The 9866-nt window shown below is 37.0% G+C and overlaps 1 protein-coding gene across 1 annotated transcript in view; it reads left to right on the top strand.

Moving 5' to 3' along the window:
- The first annotated feature begins 698 nt into the window (after window positions 1-698).
- PLEKHA5 (pleckstrin homology domain containing A5) overlaps window positions 699-9866 on the top strand; it is a 103165-nt gene continuing 93997 nt past the window's right edge. The window contains exon 1 of the mRNA XM_027894234.1: window positions 699-985. The gene's annotated coding sequence lies outside the window, so the exon portion shown is untranslated. The remainder of the gene's footprint in view (window positions 986-9866) is intronic.

Genomic DNA, 9866 nt, shown 5'->3' with positions numbered 1-9866 from the left:
TTTGTAAAAATGAATATACAATAAATATGGAAAGAGGCCTGTGAGAGAGAAAACCAAAACATAGGAGACTTCTGTACTACTTGTGTCTGTCTGTGGGTGTATTAAGAGATATTAATCTCTAAGGGAAAAGTTTGAATAACTGCCTCTTTGACATAGGATTTTTGCATATGAATAACTTCTGATATCAAAATAAATTGTTTCATTAGGAAGCTAAATGGTTTCCTTATGTATAAAGAGATTTTAAGTGGAGATAAACTGCTCTGGAACATGAATCACTTGTTAGACAGTTCTCAAGCCATCCCTTTTAGACATTCTCAAGCCTTCCTTCTTGCCTCCCCCACCCTAAAAAAAAAAAAAATAATAATAATAAGAGGAAGAAGGCTGCCCAGAAATCGCCAGGTAGTATAATTCTTAAACCAGTTTGGAGAATATTCAGCAGATTTGTCGTCTTTGTCTGATTTATGAAACTCTGCTGCTGAACATTCAAATCATATGGTGTCCTGAAAAGGTTTTCAATCTGTTACAGTGGCATCGTGTAATTACAGTGAAGCACATGATGATAGTGTTTAAGCCTTAGGATACCCTGCAGGGAAGTAGTGCAAATAATTATCTGTGCATCAGCACGGATTTTAAAAAAAAAAAAAAAAAATCAATACTGCTTGGTGGCTGAGTTTTGAGTATTCCAATTAATGATTTTAGATTTGACTTAAAGTTCTGAAATTGTTTGGAAGTAGGCCATCTCATGCTGGGATGAAGCATCAGGCCATTTTAAATTAGACACTGAGCATGCTCACATCAGGTCCCCCCTGTTTCAGATTTTGCAGTGTGTCTCGGTTCCCTGTTAGTAGAGCTGTCATTCAACTGAAGTAGAGGAGAGCACAGCATGCCCTTTTGTCATCCTTCTATCAGTGCACATGTGATTTCTCTTGGAACTGGGAACTTGAGATGTGAGACAAGCCTTGCTGTTGGATCGCCAGTGTTTTTGGTGAGTTGATATTCATCTCTTCCCTTTCTGATGCCTTTAGATATCTCAGATAAAACTCAGCTTCATGCTTGTCTCTATTCTCTTATAAATGGTGTCTGTTTGAAATGTCTCTGCCATTGCTCACTTCAGTAAAATAATTCTGGTACGTATGTATTAATTTCTTTACTGGAGGAGAATTGCTTTTTTAACAGGAGTGCTGGGCTGTGCAAAAAAAAATAGCCATATATCTTTCTTGTTCTGACTTCAAATTAGCTAACTATTCTAAATATAGCAACAGTTCTTCCACCGCCACTTCTCAGTCATTTTTCGTTATGTTCTTTTAAGCCAATTTTGGTTTAAAACCGAGCTTATTTTGTGTATCTCATATTTCAGAGGGAGTTAGAGTAGTCTTGCAAAAAATAATTTTATTTATGTAAGGCAATGCTGAAGGATATTTACAGTACTTGGTTTCAACAGAAATTGCTAAATGGGGTGACTTAGCTGTTGCCATCATTAGTTTTGCTGATATGCACGTATTTCTGTCTTTAACCAACAAAGAATAGAAAAAGGTATCTCCCCGTTCTTTGTTAGGACTGAAATTTTGCACTTCTGTAATACAAATTTTTGAACAGATTTATAGTCTTTGTCGTAGATAAAGTGATTGTTTGATTCAGCTTAACATTTAATTAACTTCTAATTAAGGGTAAGGCAGGATTTATGATTCAGCGTATTATCATAGCTTAGTTCTTGCACTTGATTTAAAATTTTGTTTTCCTCCAACAGCATCTGCAAAATACGACTTCTGAATTCTTTAATGCAAGGCATTTAACTTGTAGCAAAGTCAGTTAGCAATGTATTTTTAAAACATCTAAACTAGGGTTGTAAAAAGCAGTGAGTGAATCGATAAACTCTGACACCACCCACTCCCACCACCCACCCTTAGAAAAAGTTGTTTCCTGGTTGCACTTACCTGTGGGTGAGTAAAGATGATTTAATATCATGATTGAACTACATGTGTGTTTTAAGGTTTCAGTAGTGACATGCTAGAGCTGATCACTAGGTTGAGATCAGAGGTCTTAATTGTAACGTGTTCACATGTATTTTTTGGGTTGGGAAGGTAGTTTGTTTTTACAAGCGGATGCTCTTTATCCCGTTGTGATTGTGTGCATGTACTTCAGTCTCCTGGATAAAAGATTTGCATTACAATGGGCAAAACTGCTTGTCAGTGGATTCACTGAGCCTGACAAAAGAGATTCGTGCCAAGCATAACCCCTGTTATGATTCCAATTGACCTGGTGTGGAGGAGTAAAATCAATAAACCCATAAGCTTCATCAGCGCTGTGGCAGTCCGGGCTGGAAGGGAGACACGGGATGGAGAGTGGAGTGTGTGAATGTACTTGAATGTGAGTTTGCTTGACCCCCTGGTGCAGAGTTCTGGGGAAAAACGATCTAAATGGGTGTAGTGGTTGAGATTTTTGTTAAAGCCTGAGGATAATGTGTTTAATCGAGGCCTTGTGATGGCAAAGGGCTGTCATAACTCATCAGAGAACCGGCACTTCGGCTGCCAGAACAGGGTTGTGCCACTCTGACAAATGATGAAAGAGAGACAGCCAGGGGTAACTGCAAACCTGTGTTGTGCAAAATATATCACTGTAGTCGCTTGTTATCTTCAAAGCGTGCTGTTTCTAATACTGAGTTTTCACTCTTACAACTGGAATGCGTCGTTTCGTGGTGGTGGTGCCTTCAGGTGCCATGAGCTGTGTCTCACAGAGATCTGGGGAACGCTGTGAAGCTCCACAGATTTGCTACAGGACAATTTCTGAATAATCAGCAAACCTGGAAAACTTAAGACCTTTTAGAAAGGTAACGAAGAGATAAGAAAGGAAAAGACTTGCATTAATGACTGCAGTGGCAGTATAAAGGAAACACTTAGAAAAGGTAAACGTGCAAAAAAAAAAGTAGCATTTAGTTGTTTTGGCTTCATTCCTTTGTCACTGTGAGCATGCAAACATGTGAGATTACTGATTTGGGTTGCTGAATGAGCTTGGTCTTAGTATGATTCTACTGAGATATCCCTTTGGAATAACTAAAATTAAAAGTGTAAAAAGTCGTATTTCACAGGTTTTATGAGGGCACAGTTTTTAGTCTCGGGGAAAGCAGAAACTTGCAAGCATCAAACATCTCTAGTTATTTTTATAACCTTGATCTTGTCTATTTTATTCTTCAGAATAATATTTGTTCTTGCCTTTGAAGTAAGTGCTGACTCTGGTTAGTTTTCCAAAAAGAGGAATTTTTACATTATAGTTATAAAGGTTAACTGACATTTTATAGGCAAGATAATGCCTACTCTGCAGTGCTACTCTTGTCTATACCCATTTTATTTAACATATATGTCCACTTTTGGTCATGGGTAGCATGTAGAAAATATTTGCCTTGTATTTATGAGCTTAATGGTGATAGTGCATAAATAGGTTATTTTGAGATCTCAGAGAACCTGACAACAATGTAGTGCCTTTTGTTTTGCTAAAACTTTATTCTGTGTTAGTTTTGTTGATTTCCTTCTATATATAAGGAATATATGTATATAAGGTGTCTGTGTACACACTCAGAATATGCAGAGAAGGAGGGTGAATGTGTGTAAGGGCTGCTGGTTGTGCAGCCTTATTCAGAGTGCATTTAAATTGCACTGAACTGAGAACTGAATTGAATAAAACTACCCCTTTTGATTTTAAGGAATGATATGATCCCTTTTAGACATGCCAGCCGTCAGTAGGATTTTATTTTATTTTATTGAAGATCAATATATTGTAACTCACAATAAAATACCAGAGTGTAAGGTTTGAGTTTTTACAACTCCACCGTGTAGACTCACCTCTCAGATATTCAGAAACTTTGTAAGTCTCTGGAAGGATCTTTGTGGACTTCGTTATGACTGGCAATACAAGGTCTGTATTTCAACTTGTTCAGTTGTTTGTGGGGTTTTTTTAAGAGGATGAAAAAATGTATTCTGTTTTTCACATGAATAAAGAGTTACTGACTTATGTGGCACTTCACTAGGAGAACAGTAAGAATGTGGTAGTGGCCTTAGTCATTTTGAGGAAGCACCACTGCTGAAATAATGCTTAAATAAACTTTGCGCTTGAATTATTTTTTTTTTTTTTAAATATAAATGTTTGCACAGGGAAAAGAAAATCTGAAGAGGATGTGGCAAGAAGGGGAACCTCTTGTATATGTATCATTTAGGCTGCCTGCCAACTGCTTTTTGAATGATTAAAATCTTTTGGACAGTGAAGGCTCAGTCTTTTTCCATTCACGTTGTGTTCTAAATGAAAGATTTTACTACTGCTGACAATTGCACATACTCAGTTGATGGGCCAGATGGAGAGAGCCTGTGACAATTTTTAGGCTGAAGGTTGTGTCTAAAATCCTTGTCAGCGTTCTGCATCAGATCTTGACCCATTTTAGACAGTATGCTACAATCTGATACTTTCAAGAGAAGAATGCCATTTTTTAGTTTCCTTTTTTTTTTGGTAGAGTGGAGGAAGGAGTGGAGCTGTGTTTCACAAGCATGAGCTAAATTTACTTTGTCAAATGAAAAAGAAACTGCATACCAGTGCTCATTTAAAGTAATTGACTGTAATGCCAGCATTCAGTCTGAGATTTTATGGAAAAATAAAGAAGGCGTTATTAGTTCTTTCTGTATGTATCTAGTGTAAGTTAAGAAACAGGCTTCTTAAAGTAAAGACCTAAAATTATTGGAATTGGTTTATTTTTTAAAAAAAAAATTCAGCTTTTTTTATACCAAGAGAGTGGAAATGGTGAGGAGTTGGCTAACTCCTTGCTGAATGAGCTGACAATTGTGTCTACTTTTTCAGTACATTGAGGTTTAAAATGGGTGTTAGATAGTGCTGTGATTTTGGGCAGATTATGAATATGCCAGATCATTGCAATTCAGTAATGAAAAATATTTAGTGGGAATGTCTGTTGATAAAAAATTAGCACATTACTTTTTATAAAGTGAGTGTTTTGAACTTCCTAAAAGATTCCCAGGAGTAAAGTGTTCCTTTTTGTATGTCAGAATTTCCAGCCTTATCTCTTCTCCAAAAAAAAAAAAAAGAAGGACAGGAATGTTTCTCAAAACAGTACCTAAGTGTTAATTTTTTTCATTGTGTTTTCAGTGCAAAAGAGCATCACTATCCTTATGTTTATACATACATCTGTATTTTTAAGAGAGTATGGAATACTATTTTATGCTTCAGAGAGCATCAGTATTTAAAATATTTTCAGGATATTCAGTCCTATGCACATTTCAGTATTGTGGTAGGGAGACAAATAGCTTTGTATTTTAAAGATCTCAGTGGCTTTAGGAAAGCAGCAATTGCATTCATTGTGGGTTCTTAAAACAAATCTGAATTTAATGAGAGTTTATGCCATACAGTGACTTTTTTGTATTTAAGCCAGTCAAAAATTTGTGCTCTTCCAAAAGCAAGACCATTGAGGGGGGAAAAAAAAAAAAAGTTAATTTTTACATACTTGAGGCCATTTGAAGAGACTTTGGTGCAATTCATATCTTGTCCAAAAATCTCAAACAAACACTGAAAGGTTTTCATGTTCTGTACTTCCCTGTTTATGTATAAATGATTAATCAGCAGTTCAGTCTTTTCAGTTTTTGAAGTTTATTCCTAAATTTGTCTGTCTTTGTATTTCAGATGGTCCCTTTGCATATTTTGCCATAATATGTATAATAATGTGTACAGGTTTTTTCCCCAGGGAATTGTATAGGTATCTTAACATAGTCAAATTGGATAATCTATCATTTACATGAAAATTAGCATATTGGCAATTAAATAAAGACCTTTTAATATGTGAACACATGGTGTTTGGTGACAAAACTGAGTAACATCTTTAGTGGAATGACCTTCAGGGTTTTCACTGAACGCTATTTGTTATGGAGTCTTTTTACAGAGGTGCCTTTAAGTGTGATCCACGATTAAGTTAAAAACAAAAAAGCAAAATGGCTGTATTGCATTATATTAAATGTGTTCTGAATATGATGGAGGTTTTTGAGGAGGAAAAATGTGTTGAGAAACAAGAAACACAAAAAGGTTTTCAGAACTGTCGTTAAAAAGCAGGAGATCAATACAATTTTGAGCAATTTTACTAGGTAGAAGTTTGTCTGATACTAGAGACTGCATCTTACCTGGGAAAACTAAGTTGGAATTTTTCTTTCTTTTTCACTGTTCTGAGAAACAGGGTGATTTTTTTTTTTTTTTCCTTCTGGAGAAAATATCCTGAGACATCAAGGTTGTCATATCATAGCAGAGAGGGAAAAAGTATGACTTGACCAATGCAATTTTCAGTAATGCCATCTGTTTCATCCCACACTACCCAGTGCATTGTTTTCTCTAGGAGCAAAGACAAGACAGATATCTTTAGTAACCCTTACACTGAGAACTGTCAAAGTAAGTACTTCAATGCTGCCTCTGGAAGTATTTCCAGGTCCAGTGTGCTTGTGGCTGCTGCTCCATGAATCGTGGCAGTGCTAGTGGGAGGCAGGATTTGCACACTGAGGCGGTGATGTGACTCAAGTGAAATAACTGTGAGTGAGGGGATTTCACCAGATCCTCAAAATTTTATCTGAAAATGTATCTTAGAGAAACATCTGTAAGATGTAGCTGGTTACAGATGGGCACTGGTCAAGTGGAAAAGGAAAAACAGCTACTGAAGGGCTTACTTGAACTTGAACAGTTGAGACCTTTTGTTTTTGCTAGACCTAGTGAGTTTAATTCTTAGAAATAGTACTTTACAGCTTTAGGCTGAATTTAATTTCTGACTGTATCAATGATCAGAATGGGATGAGAACATTCCCCGCAACCTTCCATGCATTTACTTGCTTTAATGATGGGGAGTATTTTGTATCATGATAGCACAAATTGGAAATGGAAACAGAGGTTTACTTTAACCAAGATCATAGAGAAAGTCTAGTGCAGCAGAAAGTGAAGCCAAAGGGCATATCCTTGATGCAATTAGCTTGATGTTGTGATCCCTGAATGACTGTCAGTCAAATACCTCAGGCACTGAAATGCATGTCAGTGCAAAGCTGCACCTGGCCCCACAGGGAGAAAAGCCAAATAGCCCTAGAGAAACTTCTTGCTCATGAGGCTGGACTGGTTTTGAGATCTTCCCTACCAGCTCTGTGTTATCCCATTTAGAAATTCCAGCTGGCCCACAGTCCAGTCCACTCTGGTATCTTAACAAGGCACTGCCCTGTAATATGGTACATTTAGGGTCCTTAATTCATCAACTCGGGGCCCTGAGCACTAAGGTATTCTTGTCCTCCTTGTGTCCTGTAATGATTCTCATTCACAGAGTAGATTCAGGTTGATAATTTGATCCATTGAATGCAGTTTTTTATTTCATTAGCTTGTCTGTGTTGAAATCAAGTAAGAACAGTTTAAACAGGACTATTGGATATACTAATCAGTGTGAGACTTCAACAAAATTAGATTTATTTGATCTCTTCATTTTGTGTTACAGTGACACATCTATTAGAGTAGCAGTGTGTCATTTTCTGACAACTGTGTTGGAGTGATATTGAGAGATTCTGACTGCAGTCCCCTCATGTAAAAATTTCTGAAAACTGCACCTCTAGAAAGCAGGAACAAAGGCAAAGAACTGTGTGGAAGAATAATGACTCAGCACTCAAGGGAATAGAAGCTAAGAAATGTCAAGAGTCACTGCAGTGTGAGTGCATGGGGGCTGTACATACCTGAATGGGTAAGTCTGGCCTGGACTTCACACTAACTACAACCAGGTTGTAGTTTCTCAGGCACTTCTAGACTTTCTGACCCAGAAAGCACTTTAGCTTCTCAGATTGAATTTTTTTGTTTCTTGTTACCTCCATAGTTTATTTAAAAGATTAAATTAAAATGGTAGAGCCGTTTCCCTTGAAGACATTAGAAGAAGATATTCTTAATAGTTTTAAAATGTTTCCAGCTGGTTCTCTGCAAAACTGCGATATCCCTGTGGCATTTAGGAGGAGTTTTACCATTTAGAACACTGGACCCTTTTTCACTGAAAAGCATTTCAGTGTGTGCGTGTAATATACACTGTTTCTACTTTGAACTTGTGGGACCTTTTGCACGCAGCAATAGCGTTCTTACTGCTACAAATCTAGGCACTCTGGTGACTGTATTCCCAGTTCTCCACAGCTTTCTCATATGGAATGAACATAGAAGTTTAATTGAAGAATTACAGTAACAAGTAGTAATAATCAGTAAGACCTTGCTGCTCTTTATCTAGAAAATAAATTAGTTAAAGACAGTAGATTCCTCTGCTGATTCTGTTGGCATGGCAGTCGTTACTCCAGAGGCAGAAATTATAATTTATGGATGTCTTACAGATGGTTTAATGTTATTGACAAATGCCTCTAGCATGTCATCTGTTTTAGAAACAAATACCGAATATGTAGCTTGATGGTTTTTCAGAGTGTGTCAAATCCTTTATGACACTTTATGACACTGGAGATGGTTACCAGTAATTCTGTTCATGTTTCCTGGCGGGCAGTATCCAATAGATGTAGATCATCAGAATTCATTCTGCAAAGAGCTGAACTGTTTTCAGTGGGAATCTTCCTATAATTATTGGGGAAAATATTTGAAATCCAGATTATTTTTGAAATATCAAAAGAACTGGCCTAACTGTATTTCATTTGATGTACCTCAGTGGAACGCACTCAGGAAAACCATGCCAGTGAAGCCAAACAGCTGCTGTGCACTGGTATGAACACTGGCAAAATCATTAAAAGAGAGAGGGAGAAAAATTCTTACAAAGCTGCTTCTCACACTGTCACCTTAATCCTCAAGGAAAATCTGCAAAATACATTTAAAAGACAAGCAAGGGAATGAAATTCAGAAATCTGTTAGATCTTAAAACTCATGAACTCGCTGATTTTAAACCACATAAATGACCACTTCAGCCAGTCCCCCAGTTTTATCACCTTTGTCTTTTGGGAGAAAAAAAATGGAATGATAATATAAAATGAAATTATCAAATCTTTCTCCACCTCTACTGGACTCTAACTCCTTTTCTTCTTCTTGGTCTGATGAACACACCTTATTTCAACTGAGCATGATGGTTTTCAGCTTTCCTAAATCGATGAGCGCTGCTGCTTTTACTTCAAGTTTGAGCAATGGCTCTTGCTTTATGAGGTTGTAACTCATTTCCAGGGTTGTCAGTAGATGCAGTGAAAGATCCTTGTGTAAACCTTGCCTTGCTGGTTTCAGTGCTCCTTGTAGTTATACTGTTATCAACATGTGACGTGATGACTCCATGTGGATAGCATTTATTTTGCTGACTGTTGGAGTTCATTATTTTGTTCCTCAGAACAAATGAGAGGCGTGAAGGTTGGTAGAACCACTTTGTGACAGTTCAAGGGCTTTGACTTTAATAGCACTTAAGAAACTTGAAGTATGCAAAAATAATGAAGGTTGGTACTCTGTGATTTAGAAGTAAAGGGGTGGTGCAGGAATTCTTGAAAATAAGAGGGAAAACTCCAGCGTAGGAGTTTGTCAGGTGCAGTTTGAACCATATTTATTGCAACATTGTTTGAGGGTGCTCTAATTTTACCTGGGGTAAATACAAGAATTAAGTTTTAAGTTAACTATAAAGTTAACTTAATAAAGCACTGAGTTCAGTTTTGACCGGTGAGATTTGGTAATTGATTTTCTTAAATATGGTATTTAAAGTCTTGTGTTAATGTGTTGTACCTTCAAGTGTGGGTTCAGTATCTCACCCCATTCAGCGCATGAAATAAAAAAGCCCTTGGGTTCTTTTCTTACCAGTCCTTACTGAAGGTAGCTGGTAAGGAATCACAGGATCATTCAGTTCAAAAGTGACACAG

This window comes from Empidonax traillii, unplaced genomic scaffold (genome assembly GCF_003031625.1).
Source record: "Empidonax traillii isolate 1590-97213 ecotype Southwest subspecies unplaced genomic scaffold, ASM303162v1 scaffold422:size936756, whole genome shotgun sequence".
NCBI lineage: Eukaryota > Metazoa > Chordata > Aves > Passeriformes > Tyrannidae > Empidonax > Empidonax traillii.
This window is presented reverse-complemented; position numbering and strand designations above follow the sequence as displayed.